Below are 23,124 nucleotides of genomic sequence, written 5' to 3' on the forward strand. Positions count from 1 at the left end.
AGTATATGTTAGACCAGGTTGAAGATTTAAACACTCAAGAGTAATGTTTTATCACTATATGTTGCTTAGCAGTAAACTCATAACTAGGTATAAACTCCAGAAATTAAAATATGGTGGTGAGGTTTTCAAAGTTTTCTGACATGGTATTTTAAAATAACTTAACACTGTTGTTCTCTGCATGAGAAGAAGGTAAACACTAAGGCCAGAGAATATTCTGGTAATGACAGGCTAGCACACAATGTGGTTATCTTTCCAATTTCTGCCAGCCACACATAACCAGTCTGCTGCCACACTGCCACCATCACTGCCCTTTGCTAGTTCTAGTTTGTCTTTGGTTTATAGCGGATTAGCTTCCCATAAGACATATCCATGTGGTCACTGTTTTCACTGAAATAAAGTTCTGTTCTGTGACAAACCAAATTCTGTAATTTATAACACACTTCAAGAGCCCTGGAGGAGTCTAACACATTTGGACTCAGAAAGCAATTTCGAATTGTTCCATCTTGGGAGAGCAGAAAATGTGAACATTGGGGTGTGTATCTGATCTTTGACCAAAGCAAACATGATCTTTTGGGACATTCAAAAAGCAGCCCTCAGAGCCTCAGGCCTAAAGGTTGCAGAAAAAGAATCTCCCAGAGCATCTTTTGTCTAAATACAGAACTCAAACAAAAAGTGTGCCATCCCACGTAGACACATGGATGTTTCCCCCACAATGGCTTTCCTAGACGGCAGGTCCTCGTGACATCAGGTACTGCGACAGCATATTTGAAGTGCTCAGCCTTCAAGTCCTTTGCTGACTCTGTGCTCACATCTGTTTTTGAAACACCGTGAAGCCATTTTTGTTCCCAGCTGCACACCAGTTATTTAATGGATGTCCAGTTGTGCGAACTTGCTATAGAAAACCATCCTTTGTTTCTCCTCCTGGAACTCAAAGTACTTTAAAGTCCTACTAGTATTATTGCCACTGGATCCAAAAGCACAAACGTTTTAAACATGAGGATGGTGAGTGAGCTGGAGGGTGGAGGTCAGGGAGAGGCTCCTTTTTGAATAGTTTTAACTACACACGTCAAGATTCTCGGAGGTCGCAGCACTTAAATTTTGGAAGGAAATGCTGTTGTGTTCTTCTCCTTCATGATGATGATTTGAAGCATTAACTGTAGAGATCTTTCACCCTGGAAAATGTCCCTAAGGGCTTCTCAAAGAAAAACAGCTTACAAAAGCCAGGAGTTCGTTTTTTGTTTTTTTTTGTTTTTTTGGGGGGGGGGTTGTTTTTTTTTTTCAGCATATCTCTACCCATAATGCAGAAAGTTCTCACGTTTGGTTTGCAAATTGCATTTGCTGAATTTCTGTGGCAGCCTGTCAGACAAAGAAAGAAGGGGTTTTGTAAACTGAGATTAACTAAATAGTGTGGTCTAATCCTGCCCAGTTTGTGTTTATGCATGCTTCACTGTAGGATTTACAGCCTTAGCTCATGGAAAGAGAATAAATGTAGTGAACACAAAGAATCCAGGCTTTGTGTTACTGAAATCAGAATCAGGTTCAGGTGGGAATCCATCAGCAGATTTATCTGAAAACAAGACACGGAAATAGAGAACAGTAGAAAAATCAAACTTTCTCTTAGCTTTCATGAAGACCCATTAAAAATTTCCTCAAAAAAGAGGAATATCCTTGCATATATGATCACAGTAAGAACAGAGACACTGACAAATTTCTTTTGACAGAAAGCAGTCTCAGCCTTGTTCTTTCCCTACAATGGTTTCCTCCTTTTCTGACCCTAAGTTCCTGCCACCAGAAGCACCACTCCTGTGTCAGAGGTCTATTTTTTTCCTCTGCCATGCATCTGGAAGATTCTTGTACTTATAACCCATCAGGCTTGTCAATGAAGAGATGGCAGTAATTGACAGAGGGCAGTGACTGTGTCCTGAAAGGTTAAGAGTAGAATGTGAGCTATGTCTAAAATGTTCCCACCTAGTCTATTCTGCCTTATTAAGTTGTTTCAAAGACTGCATTCATTCTTCTCCACTCCAGATCAAGTTGACTGATAAGGAGCTTTTATTATTTCTTCTCACCTGGATAAGAAAGGGTCTACTTGTTAAGAGAGGCCCTTTTGTTAGACTGGTATATGTCCTTTGTGTTCATGTTTTCTTTGGTCCTTCATTGCCTCCTGGATTTTATGAGCTTTCACCTTGGGACAGCTGAGGGCAGCTGCGGAGTAGGACTGGGATACCTCTAATCACACAAAAGTGATATGATACGACATTCAGAGGGAAGAAGTCCAAGTAAAAAAAACCCGAGAATCTGTGGTTTTATCCACATCCCTATCTCATAAATGAACTTCTCAGTAATATAATAAGGCTGATTTATGTGGAAGGAAACAAACAGAAGCAGGTCTGCTTTGTTTAATATAGTGAAAATAGTAGATAAAAGAAAATCTGAGGAACTTACAGAAATCTTATGGATTGGGCATTAGAAATTGTACTGTTAACCTTCCATAACGGGAAATATTATGTAGCCTTTAAAATGTGTGGTAAACAAAGACATGCAACACTATGGAAAAATGTTCCTATTTCATGATTAAGTAAAAAAATATAAATTAGGAAACAGTTTGCCAACTCTGAATGAAATATAGCAGACTGAGAAATTCATTTATGTTTGTTCCAAAGTGAAATCCCATTCAACTTACAATGAAGCTTTTTTCTAAGACATAAATCCGAAAAGACAAAGCAAAACAACTAAGTAGAGATGTCCACAAATGCTGGAACTTGTAAGTGGACATTGGAGCAATACCTGGCCAGGTAGAACAGTGGGGGTAGAAATTCAAGTGACTACAGAGAACGGTGGCCAGGATCATCCAATTTTAAGGCGTGTCAAATTAAATAGATGTGATGTTAACAGATATTGATTGAATGATAGATGCACAATTCAACATAGTTTATATGGTAAACGTCAAAATTTTTGGCTAGTATATTCCATAAAATAATTTGAAAAATTATGTATCCTCTCACATTTTTAAGTTGACATTTAACATTTTTATTGCAAGTTTCAAAGTAAATAATAGAAAAAACAAAGAAAAAAGTAGATAATAGAATATTATAAATATTTACATTATTTTTTAAAATTTTGCTCCAATTTTGAGTATATGCAGTGGAATTTTAATATTTTATAATACTTCAATACTTTTTATTAATAAAGTATTATAATACTTTAATACTTTATAATATATAGATATAGATAATTTTATAGCCACAGCCATCCATTTTAAAGCTGCATTAACAAGGTCTTTCTTAATAATTGTTCTTTTCTCCATTGAACTTATATTTCTATTATGCCTCCTTCACAGCTATTGTAATGAATGTAATACTTTTAGGCTTGAAAATCTTTTACTGATCTTCTGTCATACTTCTTGGCAACAAATATATATTAAACATTTTAAATTTTAAAATTAATTATCTGTTACCACAAAACAGCTCTAAGTAATCAAAATATCTTCTAGTTGAGTTTTAAGTCAAATATTATTACTACATAATTAATTAGCCAAAATATAAAATTTGAAATTGTTATAAAATTTGATCATTATTAAACATAAAAAAGTAAAATTTTATTATAAATGCAGTTCTAAGATAGATAAATGAGAGATTGGTTTTGGTGCAATTAAAGGAGGCTTCTTGATTACACCTTAAGCAATGAACCAAATATTGGTAATATTTGGAACTGATGTGAGCGGTAAATCACTCCTTTGCCAAGAGAAAATCAAGTGATTTTTAAAAGAGGAGGTAGATGGGGCACTCAGATGGCTCAGTCAGTTAAGCGTGCCTTTGGCTCAGGTGGTGAGCCCCAGGCCCTGGGATTGAGACCCGCCTAGGGCTCCCTGATCAGCTGGGAGTCTGCTTCTCCATCTGCTCTACCCTTCCCCCTACCTCATTCTTGTTCTCCCTCTCTTTCTCTCAACTAAATAAATCCCAAGAAAGAAAGAAAGAAGAAAAGGAGAAGAGAGGAGAGGAGAAAAGATAGGGGGAAAAAAAGAAGGGGGAAAGGAGAACCACCACACCATTGTCATTTCATGTGGGTTTTAAAGGCCAATCAGTTTTAGGAAATTGTATTCAGAGAAGCTGAAAACTCAGAAATTGATTTCTTTAAAGCTAGCCTTGCCTATTTACCCCATGCAAAGCCCATGATTCTTCAGGCTACTGGCAATTAGTCTGAAAACCACTGGTTTAAATAATCAGATAATTTATCCCACTGGGCAAAAAGAGCAAAGACAAACTTTGTCTAGGTTGGTTAATTCAGCAACCTAATAATGTCATCAAAGATTCAAGTTATTTCTAACTTTCTGCTCTCAAGTTAGCATCCCCCCCACAACCCTCCAGTCCCCCCACCCCTGGCTGCAAGATGAGAACTATACTTACAGGCCACACAGAGAGAATGTTCCAAAAAGAAAGCCATCTCTTCCTGTGTGTTTCTCTTAGCAAAGGGAACCCCTTCCTTGAGGTTTCAAACAACCCCCTTTAGTATCTCCTTGGTCAGGGTTCCATTCCATGTCTAAGCCAATCACCAGCAGGGGAAACAACCATGACTGGCATAGATGACTCAAGATTTGCTAGTGGGGCTGATAGTGTCAGTCCCTCCCTCCAAAACACATGGCCATGGAAGTGGGGGAGGCATCTGAACGTACTTGAGATTCTGAAGGAAGAATAAAGACAGTTGGGGATGTACACTGGACAAAAAATCAACAGTGTCTCCAGAAATATACATTTCTAAGGCTTAGAAGGAAAAACACCAGGTTTACATCTGTGAGTGGCTTTTACATTCTTCCTTGTGCTTATTTCTCTTAAATTTTTTCTTAAAATTAGTAATAAGAAACAAAAGATGATAAAAAAAATTTGCCAAAATACTTGATACATGAGATCATCATGACAATATTTGAATATAAGCAAAACATCAATTTATGTGTGACCATTTTTACAGGGCAAAAGAAGATGATATTTATATTCTTTTCCCCTCCCTTCATCATGATTTAAATAAATTTTTACTAACCATTCAAAGAAACTTGTTTCTATTAAAAATAAGAACATGAACTTTTAAGGGAGAAAGAGACTTTTCCAGAAGCCTAATGAGGTTGTGTGTAGCTTTAATAAATTATGAGATAATTAGTTTTCACTAAGTGAACAGGTAAATTAAGGTCACTGCCCTATGCCTGTGATCAAACACTTTCCAGTAAGTTTTTGCAGACCTGGTACAAAGTATACATCTATCTTTTACAAGGAAAACAAACAGCTTTGTTAATATTGATTCACAGAGCTGGAAACAACTGTGAAAAGTCACACAGTCCACACCCCAATCAACATTCAGGTCTAAATAAGTCCAGAGAAATAACAAATAAGTGAATTTTTAAAGTTGTCTGGAGTGTATTCCAAAGTTTGGTTGTCCATCCTAGGTTCTCAAATCTGTACAATCTGTTAATTCTGTTAATGTATCTGTGAATCAGTGAATAGTAGGGCTTGAAATGCATAAGGTAAGGTCTCAGGGAGTGTGCAAGAGTAGCTGGGACTCCTGGGTGGCTCAGTGGGTTAAGCCGCTGCCTTTGGCTCAGGTCATGATCTCAGGGTCCTGGGATCGAGTCCCGCATCAGGCTCTCTGCTCAGCAGGGAGCCTGCTTCCTCCTCTCTCTCTGCCTGCCTCTCTGCCTACATGTGATCTCTCTTTGTCAAATAAATAAATAAAATCTTTAAAAAAAAAAAAAAGAGTAACCAATTGTACATAGAAATAATTGTCATACAAACGATCAGTGATCTGTACCATCAGCGAAATGGCAAGAAGCACAAAGGAGAGAGTTACCACTCGATATAAAGAGCTAGGGAAGGTTTGTGTCCTAATGTTTCCACTGCCTGGGAAAAAAGTCCTTAATATTAGGCATCAAAGCAAACAGACAATAAAAAAAGAAAAAAACCATAAAAACAAACAAACAAACAAACAAAAAATCCAGCTATCCTTTACAAAGTGCATACTCTTTGCCAAGCACCATAATTTAGGTACATAAACTCATTTGATCCCCCACCCCTACCCCAAACCCTGAGGTGATGAAACTGACGCAAAGAAAAGGTTAGGGGTGCCTGGGTGGCTCAGTCGGTTAAGCATCTGACTCTTGATTTCAGCTCAGGTCATGATCTCATCAGGGTCCTGAGATCCAGCCCTGCACCAGGCTCTCTCACTCAGCACAGAATCCGCTTGTCCTTCTCCCTGTGTTCCTTCCCCCACCCTCTCTTTCTCTCTCTCTCAAATACATAAATAAAATCTTGAAATAAAGAAAGAAGGAAGGAAGGAAAGAAAGAAAGAAGGAAGGAAGGAAGGAAGGAAGAAAGGTAAGAAGAGGTTAAATGACTCCTAAGATCATGCAGCAGGTCTGCATCAGAATTGAGATTGGAACCCAGGCACTGTTCATGTCTCTTAAATGCTACAACACACGGCCTCAACCATGCTAGGATATTAGATATACACAGGCAGTGTGGTATACTAAGCAAAAGTATGACTAGGTGCACCAGGTTTTGGCACCAGGCTGTGTCACTTATGACCTTGAGCTATTCTCCTAATCTCTCCAAGAATGTAGTTTTCCTCCTCGATAAAATAGAACAATAAAAACTACTTGAGGAAAACCTTCTAAGGTTTAGAGACTATGGCCTCCAATGAACTAATGCAAAAGCCTGACCCAGAGAAGACACCAATGAGCAACTCTGCAAAAAGCACTTGAAATAATATAGTCCTGAGTGGATGAGCACTATAGAAATACAGATGGGATTCAATAGGATGTCAGCTATCACACAAGCTCTTCCAGATGCGGGAACCTCTAACAAAAGTGATTTAAAAGATAAAGTGCTTACTGGGTATTTATCCCAAAGATACAAATGTAGTGAAAAGGGCCATATGCACCCCAATGTTCATAGCAGCAATGGCCACAGTCGCCAAACTATGGAAAGAGCCAAGATGCCCTTCAACAGACGATTGGATAAAGAAGATGTGGTCCATATATACAATGGAATATTATGCCTCCATCAGAAAGGATGAATACCCAATTTTTGTATCAACATGAATGGCACTGGAGGACATTATGCTGAGTGACATAAGTCAAGCAGAGAAAGTCAGTTATCATAAAGGTTTCACTTACTTGTGAGCATAAGGAATAACATGGAGAACATTAGGAGAAGGAAAGAAAAAGTGAATTGGGGTAAATCGGAGAGGGAGACGAAGCATGAGAGACTGTGGACTGGGGCGCCTGGGTGGCTCAGTGGGTTAGGCCACTGCCTTCGGCTCAGGTCATGATCTCAGGGTCCTGGGATCAAATCCCGCATCGGGCTCTCTGCTCAGCAGGGATCCTGCTTCCCTCTCTCTCTGCCTGCCTCTCCATCTACTTGTGATTTCTCTCTGTCAAATAAATACATAAAATCTTTAAAAAAAAAAAAAAAAGAGAGACTGTGGACTCTGAGAAACAAACTCAGAGAGAGTTGGCGGAGAGGGGGGATGGAGGGATGGGTGAGTCTGGTGGTGGGTATTAAGGAGGGCACATATTGCATGGAGCACTGGGTGTGGTACATGAACAATGAATCTTGGAACACTGAAAAAAATAAAATTAAGTTGTCAAAAAAATAAAATAAAATAAAAAGTGTTGTGCAATCAGTAAAAGCATAATTCAGTTGTCTATATCCCATTAACGATAATCATAAAAGGTATCCATGAATACCAAACAGTAAAAATAAATAATGAATCTTTCGAGAGGCCAGTGAGAATTTCAGATTATTGTATTATAAAGTACTCTACATGAACTTATCTTGTAAGTCTATCTAGTATGCCACCCTACCAGAACTACCCCAATCCTGCCCAGTCACAAAACGAAAACCAAAGAGTCAATGATGAGAACCACAGGCAAACTAAAATCATTTTCACATTATGAGCCATACAAAGAATAGAAACCTCAGGACCTGATGCAGATACCTGGGGCCTCCTTTTTCTTAGCTCAGGGAAACGATTAAGTAATCATTTTTTGATTTTCTGGAAAATTTTATCTGGAAACATTTGAATAACTAAAGCCAGAGAATGTTCATGGATTTATTTTTTTAAAGAAATACACTTTGCCTACAAAATTGACAAAGGTTATCTAGTGGTTTCACCATCATCTCCTTTAGGGATCTGTGGTATCCTTAATTATACTGATAAAGGAAAATTAAAAAGAAAACACAAATATGTCTTTGTGAGCGTATATGGACATCAAATCAAACACAATGAAAAGTCTATATTATAAATGTTCCATTGCAGGGACATTCTACTTAAGCTCCACTCAGACTTTTTGTATTCAAAACCAGTAATTTCTGATTTCTTCTTTTCCTGGTAAATATCATAGCAGCAAGCGTTGACATTCTTCATTGTTCCAATGACTTTCAAATTACATTCAAAATTAAGGACATCTTTCTCAAAAAACTTCATTGCCTATTTGATGTGCTTCCCAAAGTCTTTGAATGGGAAATCTTGGCAGAGAGACATTTTTCATGGTTATTTCTCCAATTTTCTTTTCCTACAAAATTACACACACACACACACACACACACACACACACACACACTGCAAAGCTCTGAGAAAGAGTCATCGGTCCTCACCAGAGCTGCAGACTGATCTAGCTGAGTGGCCATGGGTTTTGCCTGCTGGTCAGTTTTACCACGTATGAGGCACTCCAAATCAGTCATCCTCAAGTAACCTACTTCTTTACACGTTTATTCCTCTTATGTTGTGTTCCTTCCTCTGCCATGGCCACCTCATTCTGTACTAAGAAGTTCCTTTCTTTGAAGGATTAAAGAGCCTATCTTTACGACCTAAGTTAATTTAAGAACTGCCCATGCCCTAATGTTTCCATCGCACTTATCCCATTGTATTGTAAGAGTATTGGTGGGCATCCCCAGTACATTATGAGCTTCTTAAAGGACCAAGTCTTACATGTTTATATGTTCAGTGTCTAGCAAAGTGCCTTGAGCTTGGTAAAATTCTCAAACTCTGCTTGTTCAGTGAGTGAATGAAGGCCAGGAATGACACACATGGGCAGACCACGAAGCTCCAGAATGTCCGTTCTTGCTTCCTGACATCATTTCTTAAATGACAGGCAGTCTTCCTCTCTACTCCCTTTCCTTCTCCGCCTCATAGAGGCTTCTTCCTTGGCAAAGTCTCCCTTTTCAGGCCTCTCTCATTTCAAGAGGTTAACTTACATCTCAGGAAAAAATCCAATCCCCACGTTCCTTCCCACACTCCTGTAAGATGTCTGTAATTGTAAAGATAAAGCAGCCGACCGAATCTCAAAAACATGAAGTCATTTGTTTATGTGATGAAAAAGCCACAATAAAGCCAGTAATAGACTAACAGAACCAGAGCTGCTGTGCATACAAATCCAAAGCCACTCACACCACTTCCTAGTACAATGTGTCCCTAGGTGAACATTTATGGTTTTGTTCAGTCAATCCTTAAATGTGCATCTGTGGCCTTGCAGAAAAAAAATACCTGAGTGAATGAGATGGAATTGGCCAACTCTGTGTGACTTTCTCTTTTTGGTAGAGAAAATGCCAAGAGAGAAAATCATCTGATAAATAATATATTATAATCATCAAAAATAAAACTACTATATTCTGAGAAATATCTGGTTTTCTGGGACTATATCAATTTCCATAGGCACACTTAATATTCCAAGAGGCTTTATTTATTTCTCCATTCTGGTAAAATTGGGAGACTTCCAAGTTCTTAGTTTTCTTTAACTAATAAGCTTTGAACATTAATTGAGAGGCACACATTTTTCCTGGAAATTTACTTCTGTTTTAGTAGTGAATGTGCCTCTGACAGGCTACCAACCTCTAAGTACTCAACAAACTGCCTCAACCGTTAAGTGTCTTGTGCTTAGTTGGCCTAATACTAATGAGAAAGCAACTTTAGTTAATAAGATTTGCAATTAGTGAGTACTTACCATATGTAAAACATGCCCTGAGCACCTTCCATATGAAACCTAATTAAATCTGCACCACTGCCTATCATTATACAAAAGGTAATTGGGATCCATAGAAGGTAAGGGTGAGCAAACCAGCCTGCGTCCACCTGATTGCATTCAACTAAGCTGAACTCTGTCTGATCCCACAGTATTTCTTAACCCCTTCACCAAATCACCTTTTCAATCTTTAGGCTCTCAAAAGCTCTCAAAACAAGTAAGTAAGTAAAATGTCAGGGTTTACAACTCCTATGACTTTCTTTCCTTAATCACACAGAAATAGAGAAGTGGTTGACTTTACGCTTTTATTTTCCACATTTCAAGTTAATGAGAGAGAACAGCTGCCTGATTCAAATATAAGAGCTAGAGTTATTTAATGCCTTTCCTCAACTATAAAACGTAGCATTGATTCCATGAAACCCCTTGGTGAGAAGATCAATTAAGTTGAAGTTGTCAGACTCATTTTGAAATTGTTGGTAAGATAACACATGTGTTTGGAAATCAAGGAAATATGGTAAAAACTACCTATAACTTCATAAGGCCTCAGTTCATAAACCACCTCTGTGCTCCTTGAAGGCAAGAACTTTGTTTTTTGTTTTTTTGGTTTTTTTTTAAAGATTTTATTTATGTATTTGACATAGATCCCAAGTAGGCAGAGAGAGAGAGGAGAAAGCAGGCTCCCCGCTGAGCAGAGAGCCCAATGCGGGGCTCGATCCCAGGACCCTGAGATCATGACCTGAGCCGAAGACAGAGGCTCAACCCACTGAGCCAACCAGGTGCCCCAAGAAATTTGTTTTAATCATTGTGAACTCTAAATATATCATTGCTAGATAAGCACATGAATGGGTAAACATTTTCTAGATTAAATTTTATCCAAAATCAAATCATTTGAACAGAATTTAACATGAACAGAAATTTAAACTAGTATCACAATAGAAGCAGTTGCTCCACATTGTTACCAATTATAATTTGGGAAATGCCAAACTTTTTTATTTTATCCATACTAGTGGGTGTGAAATGATTTTTCATCATGGTTTTAAATTAAATTTTCTAATTACTAACAATTTTAAGCCCCTTTTATATGTTTATTGGTCATTTTTATATCTTCTTTTGTGAAGCGCTTGTTCAAGGCTTTTGCCCATTTTTATTGAGTAGACTTCTCATTTCAATTTATAGGAAATCTTCATCTATACTGCATGTGAGTCCATTGTCAGATACATGAATTGTGAATACTTTCTGCTGGTCTGTGGCTTACTTCTTCATTTTTTCTTTTCTTTTTTTTCTTTTTTTTTTTTTGGTGGTGGTATCTTGAGTTAAACAGACTGTTAATTTTGAAGAAGTGTATCTTACAAAACTTTTTCTTTCATAATTTGTGCTTTTTGTGTCATAAGAAATCTTTGATTATCTCAAGGCTGCAAAGACATTCTCCTATGTTTTCTTCTAGGTGATTCATGGTTCTAACTTTTACATGTATTCTATGACCCATCTCTTATTCATTTTTATTTATAATATGGTCATCCTGGTGGAACTGGGGCTTAGAGTCAGAGAATAATTTAAGATATAGAAATGAAAAATTTTGATTTCTAGCATATCTGTTATGATAGACGAAGATAAATATTTTCTACAGAAGATTTCACAGTACTTCATGGGGGTCACCCCCCCCCAGAACTGTGCCACAGGGTGTGTTCTCATGCCACCTCATCAGGGAGTGAGGGAGAGGCCCAGCTCTCTAACATCTGTACTCACAGATTGCCACTGGAATGGCCATCACTCCTTTCTCCTTGATCCCTGATTAGCTACTATCCCTGTGTCCTGCTTTGAGGCAAGGGAGTCCTTTCTGAGGCTCCCTGTAGCTCTACTTTCCCTTACCTACTATGCCTCTTCTCAGTTCTCCACAGAAACTCTACCAAAGAGCCAGGAACAATTCTCTCCCACTCTTAGAACCCACAAGTCCCACAGAAATCCTCCCGCAACACCTACTGGGCCTATAAGCTTTCTCGGCTATTTTCCAATTCAGTGGTTTAGAAAGGGTATGAATTCTCACCTGGAGGAAGCACTGAGAATAAGATACATAGAGAAAGAAAGGTCAGAGAGATGAATGACTGAAACCCCGGGAAACAGGCAGCCTGAAGTCTGTATCCCATCTCTACGATATTGGTTGTGTGACTTGCCATTGAGCTTCCGGGTCTCACCTTCAACATGAGAAACAATAAATGAGATAATGTACATATTGTTATGTAACACAGTGTATCAGTTCAAAAATTTCTAACTATTATCAGTATTATACTTGACTTCAAAGTGAGAACATTGTCACCTAAGCTCCTAAAAGCTTCAGTGACTAATATTTATTACGCTGTGGTGAATTCCAGCCAGATACTGAATAGTTACATACTAGATACATAGAATGCTCTCCTTGCCTTCAAGTACTTCATTCAAAGAGGAAATCTAGACTATTTAAATTACAATTTTTGAGATGTGTAGAAAGAACTAGAAATCAAAAGACCTGGGTTCTTGCCCCAGTTTGTGCCACATGTTTGCTGTGGTTCATAAGCTAATTACTTGACGGCTCTGAATCTCCTATTCCTCCTTTTTAAGGCAGAGAGAATGTTTTCTATTATGCCTACTTCAAAGACTATTATAAAGCCAAATGAGATGTGTTAGGGCACAAGTAAATATATGAGGTTATAAGTGATTTTTAAAAACAAAGTCACATCTCATTGTGTCCTCATTTTACAGATGGCAAAACAGGGCCCTAGAGAGGTTTCATGATTATCTAACAAGATCCCAGTCAGAGCCAGGATTTGCACTGACAACTACAGATATCTCTCTCCCAGCTTATTGGCATCAGTCCCCACCCACCCCACCATCTCCCTCTCTTCTCTCTGTCACTGTCTCCCTCTCATTAAAATACAAAGCACTATGTAAAGACTAAGAATTAATCTAGAGTTCTTGTTTAAAACCCGGAGATGCTAGAGTAGGAAAGTAATGAGTGTTTAGGGGCAAGGAAGGTTTCACAGAGATGAGAGCACAGAGCAGGTGGTCTGTAGCCCACAGGACCTCATTTCAATTCCCTGCCCAGTGCCATTGTTTATGAGCATGGCAATAAACTTCCCCAGCACTTAGCACTCCCTGGGACCTCTTTAAAGGGCTCCCTACTCTCCTACTCTCCTACGTTACCCAAGAAGGCTAATTAATGAGCCTATCTCAGATCTTTTACTCATAGATCTCAGAGAGCTGCATACTTTGTGGACCTATCCCTTGTTTCCTATTTTTCATGAGGTGGCTCGTTTGCGTCAACACGACACCCTGACTCCTCTGCCTACTCATGAAAACTCTTACCCCAGCTGGCTCAGGCGTTGTTTACAGGAGAAAGTTTTTACTCTCAGTACTTTTGACTTGGAGCCCTATTTGGAAAGACTCAGCTCATAAAGTCTTACAGTTCCTTTGTTGGCCTTATCATGACCTGATCATTTTGTTAACAAAGCACCCTGTTAATGTTTTGACCATAAGAACTAATGTGCTTGGGGCTGATGGTGTTGCCAAAGTGGTGCTTGCTCCTAAAAAGGGAAAGTTTTAATTCTATTTTCAAAATAAGTCATCTTACCCCTGCTATATTAGGAAACGTCATAAATCAGTTCAAGAAGTCTGCAGTGGGGGGGGGGGTAGTGTTGGGAGGGGGAGGGGTGTGTGAATTCCTTTGTTGTTAAGGCTTCCTAGTGTCACCAACCTCACCTCCCTGTTGGGGGGTAGGTAAAGTGTCACTTGTACAGAGTACAACAGCCCCAGTTAAAAATGTGTTTGAAATTGGGCTTTTTAATTACAGAATACACAAAGTCATTCTCAATAGGTGCAGCTGGGCTGATACCTAGTGACTAGGCAGAAACTATAAACAACAAAGGAGATCAGAGGGTCTACAGACACAGGCAATGATTTGGTTCATGTCATCAAGACAGCCCCAGAGCCTTCAGAGTCCTAATAATGACTCTTATAAGAGTGAATTTTTAAAGCTGTCTGCCTACCTGTACCAGGAGTGAAGGTGGAGATCTCACCGCAGGAGGAAAAGTATTGCCACATTATAGGTGCTCAAGGGAAAGAGCCTAAATCCTCAGCAGGGAGCCATAGTACTGGTTGGAGTGGGGGCTCAAGCCAGGAGAGACTCTCATCTTCCCACAGGGGAAGATGACAAGAAGTGATTCAAAAGGAATTGCTGGAGGCTTCAACAATTAAACCCCATTAGCCCACATGCAGGCAAAACAATTCTGTGCCAGATCCCCTTGAGTGGTAGGAAGGACCCCAATTTTCTTAAAGAAAAGACCACCAGAAAGTGGAGGGAAATAAGAAGAAAGGCTGCCCGAGCAAGTCTCTTGAGCATAGATAAGCTTCCTTACCCTTCGACTCTTTGGTCATCTCAGGATACTCCTGCCCTTCTAAAGAACCCTTTTTCCTCCCTGCCCCACCTCAAACTCTTCCCCAAACCTGAAAAATCACACTTTTCCTCTCTTTTGTAGAAACTTTCTCAACCTCAGTCTGCTTTGATGAATGCATGAGTTCTAGAGTTTATGGCAGGATGTAATACTTCATTCTATAAAGTTACAAACATTTTCATGTTTTATGTACATTATTTATGAGTCCATTGTCTCTTCTCTTATCTCTACCAGTTTTTAAATTCACTGATAGTAGGAACTGTCTACAATTTCTTCTAAATTTCCCTCCTTACCCCAAGGAGTTCACTCTTAAAGTATCTGTTTTCTGACAGGATGACTTGGTACATTTTTAGCAGATCATATTGCTTGCCTCAGAGTGTTGACAAGAAGTCATTAAAATAAAGGAATCAGTGAAGAAAAGACATGTAGTAAGCACTTTGGCTCAGGAAGCCATCTCAGTGCCTCAGTTCTGCAAACAGGCCTAATCCCAGGATGCTCTCAACTCACAGGACACCGATGTCAATCCCAGTCTTGGGGAACACTCCATTCCCATCCCCAGGGCCAAGATGGCTGACAATCTTTTCTATTAACCACATAATCACAAACCCATGGGAACAACGGTGCCCTTCTCTTTTAGGTCAGAGTTCACATTGGTCAATTTACATTCCTATTCCTGAACCTTTTAAAGTTAAGTCTCCTTGCTTCATGGTCCAACCCACAAAACACTTTCATAGGTAGGAGTCCGTATTAAGGTGAAAATAGCTGGTAATGAACCAAGCACAACCCCACATGCCTAAAATTGACATAAATTTCTCCCTTACTGGAAGGAGCCACACAGAAGTTGAGCAACAAACACTTAGAAAGTTTACCGTCAGAAGAATTCAAAAGTAGGGACAGAAATGAGACTATAGGTCATCATGTACACTACCAAATACTAAGGTTTGGGATTATGAATGTTTTGAACAAAAAGGAGATAAAGAATTTGCGCAACACATTTCTACCAGTTTGGTAATTAAGCCATAAGGAAATTTTAGCCAGACACAAAATCTAAATTCAAATTAGTAGTTCCAAGCTATAACTGGAGTTGAAAACATTCCAATCATTAACCTTACAGAAAAGATTTGAAAAATAATCTAGGGCAAGATTCCAGAAACATCAAGCACTAAACGAGTTTCGTGTTTTGAGTCAGAGGTAATCACTAAAATATTTCTTTAAAAAAAACTCATCTTTCTAAATGTGTGTCCTATTTATGGAACAATGAGCAGTTTAAATCTTGAGAAAATTGTGTTCTTATAAACACTTATTACGTAAATAATAAAACATAAAGTAAAATATAATTTGTTTAAAATTTCCCAAACAAAAGATTTTACTGCTTAGGGAATGCTCTTTGCGCTTTAAACTATTAAATTAAGTTTTATAATTAGTTGGGCTTTGTCATTAAAGCCATTTTCTATTACATGAAAAGACAATAGGACAGAGCTTTAGCGGTCAGATTAAGACAAGCAATTCCCATGACTCGTAAACCATAGAACTTTGTAGACAAGTAACCGAAGCATCTGCACCTGTCTTAGGCTTGGACTGCTGCACGCATATACAATTTCTGAAGAAAAATAGTCAACTATTCATTTTACAATTGTATTGGAAGCATATGTATCATTCCTACTTCTTTATGTTGTAACTCTGGCCTAAATTTGTTATGTTCTCTAAAGTAATCAATCCAAGGACTTAACTAGTTTTAAGAAATATTTTGTTTATAACTAATATTAAATTCTCCTTGCTGAATGCTTCCTTGGTAAACTATCCAATGAGTGAAAGCAATACCAGGTTCACCCAGTTAATGGCAACAAATCCTGTGTTTTGGATTTTAAGGAAAAAAGTATTTACTAATTGTGCATAATACCTAGCTCTCTGGAAGAAATTCCAATTTGAAAAGTATAAAATATACTCACATATATTTTAAATTTCTGATTCATATTCACAATAGGTAATCTGTGCAGATTATCTAAAATGACCAAATTGACTATTCCTGAAAATAAGATTTCATAGGCCAATGATCAAGAAATATAATCACTTGAGTTTTTCTATAAAGTTGTAGCTTTCCTATTTTGTTCATTCCAAATTATCTTTAGTCATTTTACCAGACAGTATAGTCTTTTTTGAAAAAAGCAGGTTTAAAGTTTTATCAGTGATTCAAGCATATGGATTCTTATTTATTACAGAGTTTACGAAAATGCTGTTGCCCAGAAAATGGTTTTGACAAAGTTCTATAATCCACAGAAATAGTCTATAACTGAAAAGAAACTCAAGAAAAGCATGAATCTCCATTTGTTAATTTTTTAAAAAATTTCTTCCTTAATTATTAGGGCTTTGTAAATTAAAATGTGTTTTTCAAGCATTTGCAATTCACAATAATATTTCAGAAAAGGAGAAATTTTAAACCCTTTCCCACTTGCTTGAGTCTTAAATAAATATCTTCAAAAATGTATGTGTTTTGCTTTCATTTGTGAATTGTCTTACAGTTATTCTTTGTGATGTGTGAAATTTCATCTTCCAGCTATGTCATCTAAAGATTCCTATTCTGGTATTAGTTCGTAATTTTTTTTAGAACTGTCATGTTGAGTTTCTTTTTATACTCTTTGGAGAAATAAGAGATTAAAATCCAGCCTGTAAGACTGAATAGCCCCACAAATTCAGAAGAAATCAGGCAAATGTGTTGTCGTGGAAGCCAACAAGAATGTGTTTCTAAAAAAGAAGACAGGATCAACGTTGCCACATGCCACTGATTCAGTATAGTAAGAGTACTCTGATTCAAATTAGTTTAAGCAAAGCTCATGTGTATACCCATTCCCTTACTTAAATCACAATAAAGAAATAAAAATGAGATCTGAACGCACATAAACAAAGAGGATGAAAGCGGACAACAGCAGGTGAATGCTACCAACAAAATGTTGAAAGATGAAAAGTAAAAGGAGAAGGAGCAAGTGACTTTGCTGAGAGGAGAGAGCTCCAAGCCTTTGCAGGGAGGAAGCCCACAAGAACACAATTCAAAGCCACAGCACAGTTCCTACTGCAGATCCCTAAAAGGAAGCAAGTATTGGAGATGTGCCTCTGAAGGGTGGGGGGCCTGATAACAAAGGAACTGGGTGACAATTTTTACAAGGAAAAGATAACATGGCCTAAATCACTTTCCAATTCCGCACACCCTGAGGTTACCCCTCCCACACCCTGGTAGAGAACATAAGTAAAAAGAATTCCCCGTAGAGTTCAGAACAGAAGTTTGGTAGGTTTGCCAAGCAGAGCTGAAATTGGGGCTGAGATTCCAAACTAAAAATCTAGACTATTATGTAAAAATGTTTCTATAAACAGTGGGACCCCCAGAGAATTCTCCCACTAGATCCCAGAAAGAGGCTGATCAGGTTTATGTTCTCCAAGCAGGAGAAAGGAGGAAACTGCCTGGGGCCAAGAGAAAAGATCTATGGACACCAAAGAAATAGCGATTTCCTGATTTTTTCTATCTGGTGACCCTAAGAACACATGTAGCACACATACTTAAGTTTCTAGTCAATTTCTCTTTCAATTGAGTTTGAATCAAAAACCATTAGCATGGAAGTCGAAGCCTAAAAGGAATAAACAGAAGAAAGGTAACAGGAGAAAAAGATATATTGCATAAAGAAAAGAACAATCCCAGCTCTGTTTCCCTAGAAGCAGACTGTCAGATGGAGTTTACTTGGAAGTGTCCTTAAATGGCACAAAAGCAGGAAGGGGCATGGGGAGAAGTCAAACCGCAGGGGCTGTCCCTTGGTAGGCTCAGTGTCTCTGCGGCTAGAACCTCTCAGAGTTGACCCAGTGGAGCCAACATGGCCCAGAATACACGTCCCACACGGAACACTCACTGGGTGTGGGTCATCCCAGAAAGGAGGGGATCTTCGGTCAAGGCAGTGCTCTGAAACTGAGACGATACACAATTCTCTGCCCATAGCACCTCTAGTAGTGGGGGCACCACGCTTTTCCTTTAAGGGGGACCTGGGTGGTGCCTCCCAGCATTCATCACAAAAACTTCAGAGAGACTATAATAAATGTCTTCAGAGAGCTAAAAGAAAGTTTTGTTATCTGGTGAAACACAAAATAATGCTATCTAGGTTTGGTTTGCTTTGGAGTTTTTTGTGTGTTTTTGGACATGGAGTAATCTGAGGACATAAAAGAACTCTTGAAATTTAGATTTTAAAGCAAAAATTAAACAATAATTCCACAGAAGGGGTGGAAGGTAAAAGTGGAAAAGATAATCCAGAAAATGAAACAAAGAGAAAAATTGGGGAAATAGCTTTAGTAAAAGGAATGTGAAAAATGGGAGAAACCATTCAGGTTTAATATCTGAATAATGGGAGTTCTAGAAAGGACAGAAAACATGAAGCAAAAAAATAATCAAGTAGTTAATATACAAAAAAAAAACAGGAAAATCACAAAAAGCATGCGTTTCCAAATTGAAAAGTCCCATTAACTCTCCAATAAAATAAATGAGAGGAGAAATGACATCATGTTTTGTGAAATTTCAAAACTCCAGAAATAAAGCAAAGATTCTAAAAGCTGTCAGAGGGAAAAGTAGATCCCATATGCAAGATTGGGAATTCAAATAGCATCGGACTTCATAAAAACAAAGTGGAAGATAAAAACTAATGGAACTACGTCTTTAGAAATCCAAGGAAAAATAATTCCCATCCAAAGTGCCAAGCCAAACTTTAATGGAATATGAAGGTAGAAAAAGATGTTTTCCTCTCATTCAACTTTCCTTGGGAACAGTTTGAGAATGAACTCCAGAAAAGGGGGAGAATAAACCAGGAAAGGCATGTGATTGAGGAAAGAGAAGCAAAGACAGGAGAGGATAAAGAACATCCAGGTTGATAGTGAAGGGAAGACCCAGGACAAGAATTGAGTAGTAGGCATAAGAAACACCTATGGTAGGGTTTCTGGGTTGCTCAGTGGGTTAAGTGTCTTTCTTCAGCTCAGGTCATGATCTCAGGGTCCTGGGATTGAGCCAGTGTTGGGCTCCCTGCTCAGCAGGGAGTCTGCTTCTCCCTCTCCCTCTGGCCCTCACCCCAACTATGTGCTCTCTCTCTCTCAAATAAATAAAATTTAAAAAAAAAAAAAAAAGCACCTGTGATGTGAGGGATTAGGGACATTATATGTGACCGCATTGAGAGGCGTTGTGTAGCTCTTTGAGATCTGAGGGATGAATCAGTACTAAGTATATATAAATAAGCTAATGATGGGGTGCCTGGGCAGCTTAGTCTATTAAGCACCTGACCTACTCAGACCCTGATCTCAGGGTCCTAAGACCAAGCACCACATTGGGATCCACACTCAGCACAGTCTGCTTAAGTTTCTCTCTCCCTCTGCCCCTCCCCACCCCACCACCTCCCACTCACATGTTCACTCTCTCTCTTTCAAATGAAAAAAAATCTTTAAAAAAATAAAAAATAAAAAAATAAAAATCAGTTAATGAAAAAATCATGCAATTTTTCATTTAGGAAAACAATTTCATTAGAAAAAAGAGAGAGCAAATCACCCTGCTAAGCTCAGCTGTATACAGCATTTATTTAATCATAATCAAGTTAACATGGAACATAGGTTAAATTAAAATGATGACTGAACTGTATTTAGAGCATGAGGAAATAATATGGCAAGTAGTATGGGGATGGTGGCTAGGGCTGGATTCCTTTCTCCTATAAGTGGAATCAATAGAATGTATCTGAGGCTTACTCCACACATATAAGAAAGAACAGTATAAACATGTTATTGAGACATTTGGAGAGATAGGCCAGAAGAAATAGCTAAACAAACTGGAAGTGTCTTTGTTTGTGCTGCAAGAGTTGAGATGACAAGTGGTAAGCAGAATACTGTTGTTTTTCATTATATATTTTATACTATTTGACTCTACAGTATATATATTGGCATTAAATTTAGCAAAAAATAAAATATTAATTTAAAATTTCTGTTTTTATAATAATTTGAAAAGTTTGATTTTATAATGCCACCATTCAATCCATAAGCAATGAACCACACTTAAGCATATCCTATCATACCTGGGAAAAAAGAAATTCAGTGAACGGATGGTGTTTACAGCTAGGGTTGGCTTTAATGATTTAATTTCCCTTGGCTCTGATGAAGTACAATGGTTTTGCTGGAATTGACCTATTTTACCCTTCATCTCAGCTAACTTTTCTTCAGCCACCCTTAAACAAGAAGAAACAGCTGTTGGGAGTCTAAGTAAATGTAACTTTAATTTTGATTTCTTTCCAAATTCTACATTTAATCTGGGTGAGTGAATGCAATGTTGATGGATCATCACATTCTCATGTTATAATTTATGTTCATGTCAGGCAAGCGAACACTGTTCATATATCAATGTGTCAGGTATTGTCACCTTAATAAAGTAAACAATTAAAAAGAAGAATTGTAACAACCATTTTAATGGGCTTCTCGTTCATCTATTTCGTAGGAAAAAACTAAAACTGATTTGTGAAAATAAACTACCCATACTTCACCCCGTCTTTCTTTTTAAAGTGATCCATCAACTAGACCATAACAAGTGTTTAATAAATCTATTTTATTCCCCTTATTTTAATAGGAAAATTAGAGAATGGATCCAAGTAGAGAAAAGGCCATTGTCTGGGTTCTTGTGATCTCTTCTCCACAGGTCACAGATTTTCAAAGTTCTTAAAATTGCACATTATTAAAAATGAACTGGGTTCCTTTTTCCAAATAAGATAACCCACCACCTCCCTCAAGTGGTCAGTTGGATTAGTTTTCTCTTTCTAAAGCTGAGTTGGTTTTCTTCCAAGAACTGTAGAGCCATGTATAATGGCTGGCCTAGATGGATTTTTTTTCTTGAATAAATTATTTGGTCTTTGGAGTGAAGGAGTGAAGGAAGCAGATTAGATTGAATTGTGCTGATATTTTAACTTCACTAGGCCAAGATAAAAAGATGCTTATCCTGGGCTAGCAATTGTTCATGATGCTTGCCAGCTCAAGGTTGCTCTCCCTCCAGACCTCTCCTTTTCTGCCTCCGGGCTTAACCAAACCTCATCATTTCTAGTTATTTAAGGCCTTGTACCATTTTTTTTTTTTATTCACTCAAGTAGAGGTGCTAATTCCTGCTTCCTGAACTGGGCCTTTCAGTGATTATACAACATCTAGCAAAACTTATTTAGTAATGTTATTTCCTAACTAAAACTAAATACTTCTTAAATGTTTCCTCAGTTAATCTGATTGGGAAAGGGGAAGGAAAGGAGACCAAGACTGTCTTTCTGATTAGCAATAAGGAGCAAATTTTCATGAATACCTATAGTCAAATCATTTCGGGGCATTTAGTACCAAAACTTCAATTCAAGAGACACATATAAAAGTCATGTCTCTAAGTCATTAGGCCAATTTCAGTTCTAACAATCCCCCAGAATAAAATATGCCAACAAGATGTCTGTGGGGTATTTACTTGAATAAAAATATATGAGTCGATGTTACCACTTAGCTACCATCCGAAAATATGAACATTGCTGTTCTTGTTTTCAGATGGTAACTAAGTGAAATTCTATTTTTATTATGTTCACTCCTCAGGTTTCTGGAAGGATTGAAAGGATCTGTGAAAGCAGTCAGTCTGGGAGTCAGGTATAAGAGTAGACACAACTGAATACAGTTTTGTTGCCTTTATTGTCTATATAATGCTTATCCAAAGTTTTCTAATTGATTTGCATAAACTAGCAATCAGCTAAATCTAATTTTTTGAGGGCATTTCTAAGCTTTTTCTCTTTGGGCCCCAATTACGAAATAAACAAACTCCTATGACAAAAATGGTAAGCCTCTCTGGTAATTTGGCTCCTCAACTGACTTCTCCATTGAGCCAAAACTCAGGAATGAAAAAATGCCCACACGTGCACATGAAATTTACCAAACCTATGTTAACAACAACAACAAAAAAGTACGTAAGAGTAGAATAGAGAGGATTCTAAAGACTCTAATCCCAAAATAGACCAAGCCATACCAAGGTCTCATGCTTCTCTACCTTGGTCTACTTCTAAAAAAAAAAAAAAGAAAAAAAATTTGCATCAATTATTCTTGAGTGGGAGACATAGGTTCATTCTTGCCACAAAGAGTTTGAGACAGTAAAGTTGACAGACACAGGAAAAGTAGTCAATGATATAAAATATTGATATATTGGTGTGTGTTCCTACTGACTGAGGGTATGTGTGAATATCACAATTGTATAGTTTGAAACCAGCCCGAGAAAGCTGCGTCATCCTTGCACATAACAGACTCCTTTTGAGACCACGTTCTGCAAGGAATCACTGCTCTGTGCTCCCATCACTACCACCAAGAGATGTGGTTGGGACTCACAGGGGCTTTATTCAGCTCATTCACTCTGTTTCTCACTCTCACATTTCTCAATTCACTCTTGTTCTCTCATCCTTCTGAAAACCCAAGAAACACAATTATAGCATGAAAGTTGCAGGGTGGCTCTACCTTTCACCCACAAAGAACTAAAAGGGCAGAGGGCGCCTGGGTGGCTCAGTGGGTTGAGCTGCTGCCTTCGGCTCGGGTCATGATCTCGGGGTCCTGGGATCGAGTCCCGCGTCGGGCTCTCTGCTCAGCGGGCAGCCTGCTTCCTCCTCTCTCTCTGCCTGCCTCTCTGCCTACTTGTGA

General features: G+C 38.2%; 1 protein-coding gene across 1 annotated transcript in view; it reads left to right on the forward strand.

Moving 5' to 3' along the window:
* The window catches only part of LOC122900126 (probable ATP-dependent RNA helicase DDX5), an 82,100-nt gene that overhangs the window by 55,149 nt on the left and 3,827 nt on the right, over nt 1-23,124 (forward strand).

The sequence above is a fragment of the Neovison vison genome, chromosome 1 (assembly GCF_020171115.1).
Source record: "Neovison vison isolate M4711 chromosome 1, ASM_NN_V1, whole genome shotgun sequence".
NCBI lineage: Eukaryota > Metazoa > Chordata > Mammalia > Carnivora > Mustelidae > Neogale > Neogale vison.